Source organism: Nerophis lumbriciformis, linkage group LG03 (genome assembly GCF_033978685.3).
Source record: "Nerophis lumbriciformis linkage group LG03, RoL_Nlum_v2.1, whole genome shotgun sequence".
NCBI classification, from domain to species: Eukaryota; Metazoa; Chordata; class Actinopteri; order Syngnathiformes; family Syngnathidae; genus Nerophis; species Nerophis lumbriciformis.
In genome coordinates, this window is record NC_084550.2 from 40,804,097 (window position 1) to 40,814,426 (window position 10,330).

Here is a 10,330-nt window from a genome sequence, read left to right on the forward strand (position 1 = left end):
AGCGACATTAGCTCGGATTCAGACTCGGATTTCAGCGGTTTAAGCGATTCAACAGATTACGTATGTATTGAAACGGATGGTTGTAGTGTGGAGGCAGGTAGCGAAAACGAAATTGAAGAAGAAACTGAAGCTATTGAGCCATATCAGTTTGAACCGTATGCAAGCGAAACAGACACGACAGCCAGCGACACGGGAGAAAGCGAGGACGAATTCGGCGATCGCCTTCTAACCAACGATTGGTATGTGTTTGTTTGGCATTAAAGGAAACTAACAACTATGAACTAGGTTTACAGCATATGAAATACATTTGGCAACAACATGCACTTTGAGAGTGCAGACAGCCCAGTTTTCATCAATTAATATATTCTGTAGACATACCCTCATCCGCTCTCTTTTCCTGAAAGCTGATCTGTCCAGTCCAGTTGGAAATGCATCTGCTTTGAGTGTCGCAGGATATCCACACATTCTTGCCATCTCTGTCGTAGCATAGCTTTCGTCGGTAAAGTGTGCAGAACAAACGTCCAATTTCTTGCCACTTTCGTATCTTTGGGCCACTGGTGCAACTTGAATCCGTCCCTGTTCGTGTTGTTACACCCTCCGACAACACACCGACGAGGCATGATGTCTCCAAGGTACGAAAAACAGTCGAAAAAACGGAAAATAACAGAGCTGATTTGACTCGGTGTTTGTAATGTGTTTGAGAAAATGGCGGATTGCTTCCCGATGTGACGTCACAACGTGACGTCATCGCTCCGAGAGCGAATAATAGAAAGGCGTTTAATTCGCCAAAATTCACCCATTTAGAGTTCGGAAATCAGTTAACAAAATATATGGTCTTTTTTCTGCAACATCAAGGTACATATTGACGCTTACATAGGTCTGGTGATAATGTTCCCCTTTAATTATGTATAGTGAAAGTATTGTATCTACAGTATTTGATTTATTTTAATTAATTCTGATTGTTTTGACAATGATTGTATTTTCTGATTTTAATTTGAAATCTGATTTTGTATTCTAATTTTTATTTTTGCCTTCTTTTAATTTTCAGTAAAGCACTTTGAATTGTCTTGTGTACGAATTGTGCTCTTATAAATAAACTTGCCATGCCTTGCGCGGGGCTGCAACATACTGTATATTGTGATATAGATTTTAGGCCGCATCGGCCATCCCTACATCACGCTAATGCATGAGTCTCTGGAACTCTTCACTCAGGCTGGATTTTTCTAAAAGCTATGATAAGCTGATAAGGACAAAATCACATGTACAGTATGTGCATGTGGACTAAAGACCAAAATGCATAGAAATATATCCAATTTTGAATAATCTGTGTACGTGTGGCCATAGCATGAGCACTATGTGCACTGGCAGGAGGCTTGCAGCAACAGCTCTCATTCAGGGTATATTTTAGAAGTCTGGTGTGAAATCACAGCTGGTAGAAAAAGCAGAATGTAAAAATAACAGCGGGGAGCATTTTGTTTTGGACCAGAAAATGTCCCTTATTTTTAAATCCTAAAGTATGGTCTCTAACAAGTTTTGAGCTTAAAGAAGAACTTTTGCCTATCATTCACAATCCCTATGTAAGACAAGAAGACAAAAGTCGTAAAATACAGCAAGTACAGCAAGAGGTGGCTAAAAATTCAGCTAATGGGAATACAATATTCCGCCCAAAAAGCCCTCTAAAAAACATCAAAAAACTCTTAACAATACAAATAACATTACCCAAGTATTAGCAATATTGTTATTATAAGCGCTAACGCAGACAAACAATTTTTAGCAGTGCCGTGATCGCAGAGAGCTAACGAGCTTATGCAGCTACAGTATTGACATACTGATAGGCCTGGGCCAGTATTTGATAAGTCAATTAACCAACGATAAACAACAAAACCAAACTCCACTGCACCAGTGTGGCAATATTTCAGTTTAAACTAGAGATGTCCGATAATATCGAACTGCCGATATTATCGGCCGATAAATGCTTTAAAATGTAATATCAGAAATTATCGGTATCGGTTTCAAAAAGTAAAATGTATGACTTTTTAAAACGCCGCTGCGTACACGGACGTAGGGAGAAGTACAGAGCGCCAATAAACCTTAAAGGCACTGCCTTTGCGTGCCGGCCCAATCACATAATATATACGGTTTTTCACACACACAAGTGAATGCAAGCATACTTGGTCAACAGCCATAGAGGTCACACTGAGGGTGGCCGTATAAACAACTTTAACACTGTTACAAATATGCGCCACACTGTGAACCCACACCAAACAAGAATGACAAACACATTTCGGGAGAACATCCGCAGCCTTAACACAAGATAAACACAACAGAACAAATACCCAGAACCCCTTGCAGCACTAACTCTTCCGGGACGCTACAATATACACCCCCCGCTACCACCCGCCGACCCCCCAACCCCGCCCACCTCAACCTCTCTCAGGGAGGGCATGTCCCAAATTCAAAGCTGCTGTTTTGAGGCATGTTAAAAAAAAAATGCACTTTGTGACTTCAATAATAAATATGGCAATGCCATGTTGGCATTTTTTTCCATAACTTGAGTTGATTTATTTTGGAAAACCTTGTTACATTGTTTAATGCATCCAGCGGGGCATCACAACAAACAAGGTAGCGTGTGCTTTGTATTACCTGGCCGTCGAGAGAAAACTGCGGAAAACATCGAATGCTTTTAGACTGGCAAAGCAGACTGTATCAGTTATTGTCCGCCATGTATGTCGCGGACTCAACGTCTAGGTCCAGAGTATATAAAGTCACCAAAAAGGAATGGACAACAAAGGTGAAGGCAAAAGAGTGAGGAGTATCCTGACCTGATATCTAGATCCCTAGTTTGATTGATGTAAAATGTTCTTTATCACATTGTTTACGTATCTAATAAAGATTTGATTAATTTATGATGGCTCAGGTGTGATTCACTACAATAGGACCCCATAGCACACTGGATTCCAGTTAATTGAAATACCACAACACTGGATATTGTTCAGATCAGTTCAATTTAATTTAAGAACTTGCACACAAAGCAACACTGGAGGTGACTATGACGTGCGGATTTTCCGCGCATGCGTATTAGGTCGCGTTGCGCCGGCGGACAGAGGGGGGCAGGGGGTCTTAAACGAGCATAGTGTGTGTGTGGAAAAGGATAAGGTTAGGTGGGATTTACCCTGGATAACCGGCTTAGTGTAAATGGGGCCTAAAAAAACCTGCAAGTGTTGACTGACATACGTCATGTTGGTGTTCCTCACTCAAAACCTGCCAGACTTAGGTGTTCTTTTTATATGACATGTTGATACATCCACTTTTACTGTAGTGTTTCTATTGCTACTCTGCACATTTGTTTAATAAAGGTCCTAACTTGATTGTGAGTTAAGTAATGTACAACTCTACCTCTGCCTACATGTTCAATATTGAAGTCTGTCAAACTTTGTCAATATTTTATTTAGCCATTTTGTTAATTGTTTTGGTTGTGTATATTTGACCTCAGGGCGTTCAATCGTTCGCAACTGGACTGTTTGGTGTGTCTTGGAAGACGGTTCGCCGCTCATTCGAGTAGGCTTCATTAGTTCGTGCTAGTCTGACCAATGTAAGTCTATTAAAACCAACTGATGAAGCCTACTCTGATGAGCGGCAAAACGTCTTCCAATACAAACCAAACAGTCTAGTTGCGAACAATTGAACGCCCTGAGATGACAAGACCTGGATGAACCCCCCACCCCCCGCCCTCCTCCACACCCCGGATTGTAAATAATGTAAATAATTCAATGTGATTATCTTGTGTGATGACTGTATTATGATGATAGTATATATCTGATAGTATATATCTGTATCATGAATCAATTTAAGTGGACCCCGACTTAAAAAAGTTGAAAAACGTATTCGGGTGTTACCATTTAGTGGTCAATTGTACGGAATATGTACTTCACTGTGCAACCTACTAATAAAAGTCTCAATCAATCAATCAAATGAGAACCTTTATAGCTATCAATCAATCCTCACATTTTTTTAATTCATTCACAGTCCTTTTCAATCAATCAATCAATGTTTACTTATATAGCCCTAAATCACGAGTGTCTCAAAGGGCTACACAAGCCACAACGACATCCTCGGCTCAGATCCCACATCAGGGCAAGAAAAAATTCGACCCAATGGGATAACAATGAGAAACCTGCGGTCCCCTCCAAGGTTTCGCATTGAGTTTTTTCTTGCCCTGATGTGGGATCTGAACCGAGGATGTGTGTGGTTCCCTTTTAACTGGATATTGCCCACATGACACCAGTTGTGTATACAATTGTGCTTCACATTCAATGCCCAAGTAAAACAACATTGAGCGTAACATTGATCACAAGTCTGTTTCAAAATCACGTTTTTTTCCTGCAGGGTCCGTGAGAAGAAACCTTCAGGTTATGTGGTCTGTGGAGAACAGATGGCGGTGTGCTTTAGAAGCTGGCTAAAAAAAGATTGTGGCCATAAACCGAGAAGTTGGTCAAATTTGACATTGAACTCAGACCCAAAGATGGCGTGAAAGACACAAAAAGATGCTAGCTTGCGGATTATGGTGAATGGATTATGATGAATTCTTCATTTAAGGGAAGATATAAACATCCCATCAGTCAGCATCCCAGTGAGAGCAGACATTATACAGTAAGTGATTGTTTTATGTTCGGAGTTTGTATTTCTTGTTTAGCACTTAGCAATACTGCCACATGATGCTTAGTGTATTAGCACACCGCTTCTAAAACGTGTCGCCTAATTTTCCTTATATTTAGGCTAAAAAATGTAAGGTTCTGGATCATCACTAGTCCCAAAGTAGTTGTTGTCCCTAATGAAGTCTGCCATAATTAGTAGCAGTTGTTGAAGGAAAAAGCGGACGTTGTGATGCGTCTGTGAAATTAATGCGCCTCCGTATGCCTAAAATGTGCAAAATACGTAAATATTACATGTTATTATGAATGTGCCTGTTACTACATTACATATATATTTAGAGAGTGTAAATAAATAGATGGATGTTTTTTTAGAAGGCTTTACAGGCGGAATAAAGCAACTCCGATTAGCCCATTTGTACGGAGCCCCTAAAGGGACATGGATGTTTTGCCAGATCTCGCCATACTTTGTGGCCGATCTCGCAAAAGGTTTTTTTCCTATGTCAGTGAACCGGAAGTAAAACAGACACAGTACCCATTACGACGAGAAAGCCCCCTCGCCCTGAATATTCTTTTCAGATGTCTCACACTTATGTCAAAGCCATGTCTATGTGAAAGAACGGATTTGATGGTTTTATATGTTAGGCCAATACTAAAATAGAAATCAATAAACTTCTCCCACGGATGATAGGTAGGCTCCTCCATCGCTTTGTCTGTTTCACTTCTGGTTCACTGACATAGAAAAACCCCATAAAAAAAACCTTTTGCAAGATCTCGCAAAAAGCATTGAGAGATCTCGCCTAAAAATGTTTCCCTCCATGTCCCTTTAGGGCAGTGGTTCTTAACCTTGTTGGAGGTACCGAACCCCACCAGTTCCATATGCGCATTCACCGAACCCTTCTTTAGTGAAAAATTTATAATTTTTTTTTTCAAATTCAAGACAAAGTTATATGTTTTTGGTCACACTTTAGTATGGGGAACATATTCTAAGTAACAAAGACTTAATTTAGAGATATTTGGATACTCGGGGAACAAATTCTAAGTAACAAAGACTTAATTTAGAGTTATTTGGACACTAGGGGAACATATTCTAAGTAACAAAGACTTAATTTAGAGTTATTTGGACACTAGGGGAACATATTCTAAGTAACAAAGACTTAATTTAGAGTTATTTGGACACTAGGGGAACATATTCTAAGTAACAAAGACTTAATTTAGAGTTATTTGGACACTAGGGGAACATATTCTAAGTAACAAAGACTTAATTTAGAGTTATTTGGACACTAGGGGAACATATTCTAAGTAACAAAGACTTAATGTAGAGTTATTTGGACACTAGGGGAACATATTCTAAGTAACAAAGACTTAATTTAGAGTTATTTGGACACTAGGGGAACATATTCTAAGTAACAAAGACTTAATTTAGAGTTATTTGGACACTCTGGGAACATATTCTAAGTAACAAAGACTTAATTTAGAGTTATTTGGACACTAGGGGAACATATTCTAAGTAACAAAGACTTAATTTAGAGTTATTTGGTTAGGGTTAGGGTCAGGGTTAGAGGGTTAGGGTTATAGTGAGGGACAGGAGGACACTGGACAAACTGCTGGCCATCATGGACAATCCTGCCCACCCACTCCACCTGACAATTAAGGGACAGCGGAGCTCATACTCCAACAGGCTCCTTCAACTTCCTTTCCGCACTGTGCGATTCAAGAACTCCTTCATTCTCCACTCCATCCAACTGTATAATCACTCGCCATACAGCAATAGATGACATCTGCCTATTACCTGACACCTGACATGTTAGCTACTTCTTTGTTTATAATGTTTATAATGTCTATTTTCTATTTCCTGCTGGATCTACTCTCTATTTTATGCTGCTGCTGTCACATATACTGTTTATACTGTAATATTGTACATGGTCATTGGTATATATTGTATATATGTTACAGACATAATATATCTGTATATATATTATTATGTACACATATTATGTATATATTCGTATATATATTAGATTTGTTATCGCTATATTAGTCTATTTATACCTGCATTGTCCTTTTCATCCTTACACTTTCCATCATTGTAACTGAGCTACTCTGTTGAACAATTTCCCTTGTGGATCATTAAAGTTTGTCTAAGTCTAAGTCACTCGTCACTTCCTGTCAATGAGAAAGGACGCAAAGAAAAAGGCTCCGCTTCTGTTACCGGAGTTTTTGTTAAGTCTGAAGATTTTGACCACTGATTTGTGATCACAGCCACAGGAGAGTCACCTGGCATCTTCGATCTGATTTTGGTCAGTTGAGAGGCACTGATACGCTGAAATAAGGCGAGTTGGAAGAGAGAGAAATGTAATTTAAAACATTTGTACGCACGTACAACACTTAAGACCTTCAGTATATCAGTATCTGGAATTAAATTATGGAATGGATTAAGCAAAGCAATCAAACAATGTACTAATATGATCCACTTCAAGAAACTCTTCAAACTTAAAGTGATTACAAAGTACAAAGAAGAAGAACCATGATAAACATCAATCCATCCATCCATTTTCAACCGCTTATTCCCTTTTGGGGTCGCGGGGGCGCTGGAGCCTATCTCAGCTACAATCAGGCGGAAGGTGGGGTACAACCTGGCCCATGATAAACATTCTGAATTTATTTAATTCATCCATTCTTTCACTCTCAAAATAATCTTACTTATCTCATCATATGAAATGTAACTTACTTCACCAATTATTATTTATTTACTTATTTTTATTGTGATTACTTATGGGGTATATTGTGAATAAATTGAGAATAGGAAGTGAACAAAAGTTTTAGCAACTGTTATGTAAAAGAAAAGGGGTAGGATTAAATAAGCTCTGCTTCTTCCTACTCCTTTTCGAACATGTTGAAAAGAGAAACGGGAGATTGTGATGTATCATGTTGTATGCTTGCATGTTCGAAATAGTCAAACTCAACTCAACTCAAGTCTAAGTCTATAATAAGGCCATGCCGAATAAGGCATTAATAAGTACTTAATAATGACTAGTTAAGAGCCAATATGTTACTAATTTGCATGTTAATAAGCAACTAATTAATGACATACTAAAGTGTTACCATGTTTTTTTACTGGTGCATAAAATGAACCGTGCATGAACATCACCTTGTTCAAAGAACAAAACCAACACAGTGCATAAACTCACAACAAATTACACACATGCAAATCAGTCTGCTGTTGCCGTATCCATAATACGCTGATAAGGAGAAGTTTTTATTTACACGATAAGTCAGGTGCGTCTTGACCTCCGCCGAACCCCTGAGGCTTACTCACCGAACCCCTAGGGTTCGATCGAACCCAGGTTAATAACCACTGCTTTAGGGGCTCCGTACATTTGTTAGTCGACTTTTGCTAGTGTTTATTCACGAGTTAGAATGCATTACACACAAAAAAAACATGTGTTCTTGTCTCACAAAAGGATTGTGATTGATTTGGATATTGCCTACATGACACCAGTTGTGTATCCAGTTGTGGTATTCTATGCATTTGTTGCTGGCGGGTATAAATAAAACTGCTGTCACCAGCCAAGCATCAATCAATTTGAAGGATTGTCATTCAATGCAAAAGTATAACATCTTATGTCAGGGACATAAGACTTTAAAAATGGTGCTTTCACATTCAATGCCCAAGTAAAACAACAAGTCTGTTTCAAACTCACGTTTTTTTTCCCTGCAGGGTCCGTGAGAAGAAACCTCCAGGTTATGTGGTCTGTGGAGAACAGATGGCGGTGTGCTTTAGAAGCTGGCTAAAAAAATAAAAAAATAAAAATAAAAAAAGATTAGCTTGCCTACAAGCTAACAATAGCGCATATAATTAGCCACAGGCGCGCGCACACACACATTAGCATACAAGCTAGTCTTTTTTTTTTCCATGCGCGTAACACAACAAAACATACAAACTGCCAACTGACGCTATAAGACGCCAGGCCGGGAATGGAATCTCTCGCACGCCGCCGAATAAGCACTTGTCAGCCGGGGCGCTGCTGCTGGTGCTGCTGGTGGTGGTAGCGAGGACTTACCAGGGCTAATGCTAGCTAATGCTAGCTGCTCGGTGCCGCGGCTGCTTCACTGCGACCCGCGACTGTCAAACTAGTGCTGCCGCTGCTGCGTGAGCCGGAAGCGGCGGGAGCTTCACCGAGAGCCCGCTGGCTCCTTTGGCAGTGAGATACCGGAATACACTCCCGACAGATCAACTATAAAAAATGAATAGAAATGAAAGAAAAATACGATTTTCCCTGCCGTCTTAGCTACGGCTGGTGAGTGTGTACACCGGAGCGGCGTCACTTTTTCCCCCCGACGGCAGTGGCGTCCTCCGGGCCTTAGAGAGGCGCTCTAACCCCTAACACGCACTCCTTCACATCAGTACGGACACAGTTTATATATATATTTTTTTTAATTATTTTTTTTAAAGCCTTTATTTATAATATTCAACATTGTATTTTTTTATTTTTTTATTTATTTTCAAAACCTTTATTTATAATACTCAACATTTACAGTATTTTAAACTGGGACAGCCTTCACACATTAGCAGACTTAAAAGCATACTTGCCAACCTTGAGATCTCCAAATTCGGGAGATTGGGGGGGGTTGAGGAAATATATATATATATATATATCCATCCGCTTATCCGAGGTCGGGTCGCGGGGGCAGCAGCCTAAGAAGGGAAGCCCAGACTTCCCTCTCCCAAACCACTTCGTCCAGCTCCTCCCGGGGGATCCCAAGGCGTTCCCAGGCCAGCCGGGAGACATAGTCTTCCCAACGTGACCTGGGTCTTCCCCATGCCCGAAACACCTCCCTAGGGATGCGTTCGAGTGGCATCCTGACCAGTTGCCCGAACCACCTCATCTGGCTCCTCTCGATGTGGAGGAGCAGCGGCTTTACTTTGAGCTCCCCCCGGATGACAGAGCTTCTTACCCTATCTCTAAGGGAGAGCCCCGCCACCCGGCGGAGGAAACTCATTTCGGCCGCTTGTACCCGTGATCTTGTCCTTTCGGTCATAACCCAAAGCTCATGGCCATAGGTGAGGGTGGGAACGTAGATCGACCGGTAAATTGAGAGCTTTGCCTTCCGGCTCAGCTCCTTCTTCACCACAATGGATCGATACAGCGCCCGCATTACTGAAGACGCCGCACCGATCCGCCTGTCGATCTCACGATCCACTCTTTACCCAGGACAAGTCGCCACCTCATCGCAGGGCCAACACAGATAGACAGACAACATTCACACTCACATTCACACACTAGGGCCTATATATATATATATATATATACAAACCCCGTTTCCATATGAGTTGGGAAATTGTGTTAGATGTAAATATAAACGGAATACAATGATTTGCAAATCAGTTCCGTAAATAATCCAAATTTGGAGCACTGCATCATAGTTTTCACAACTTTTTGCTTGTTAGAGGTAGAAAGCGTTTTAAAGTAAAGTTCTAATTCTTTGTTTTAATGGCCCAAAAAACAGGTCGGGTATTGAGAAACTTACATTTATGAATATAAAACTTAGCCAATAGTATAATGAGGTTGCAAAGGTAAAAATCATTTTCAAATTTGTTTTCATACTGTGTAAAACCAAATAGTACATCTTAGTACGGACACAACATTAGGTAGACGCGCACAATCTTTTGCTATTTG

The 10,330-nt window shown here is 40.3% G+C and overlaps 1 protein-coding gene across 14 annotated transcripts in view; it reads right to left on the minus strand.

Annotated features, from left to right (window-relative positions):
• Positions 1–9,143, minus strand: part of r3hdm2 (R3H domain containing 2) — a 138,384-nt gene extending 129,241 nt beyond the window's left edge. For 3 of the 14 annotated variants that reach the window (XM_061937741.1, XM_061937742.1, XM_061937736.1), the window contains exons 1-2: positions 8,714–9,142; positions 8,354–8,440 (exon numbers count right to left, since the gene is read on the minus strand). The gene's annotated coding sequence lies outside the window, so the exon portion shown is untranslated. Of the gene's footprint in view, positions 1–8,353; positions 8,441–8,605 lie in introns of all 14 variants that reach the window. The other 11 variants (XM_061937745.1, XM_061937744.1, XM_061937749.2 and 8 more) reach the window with 7 other exon arrangements.
• Between the last annotated feature and the right edge of the window lie 1,187 nt (positions 9,144–10,330).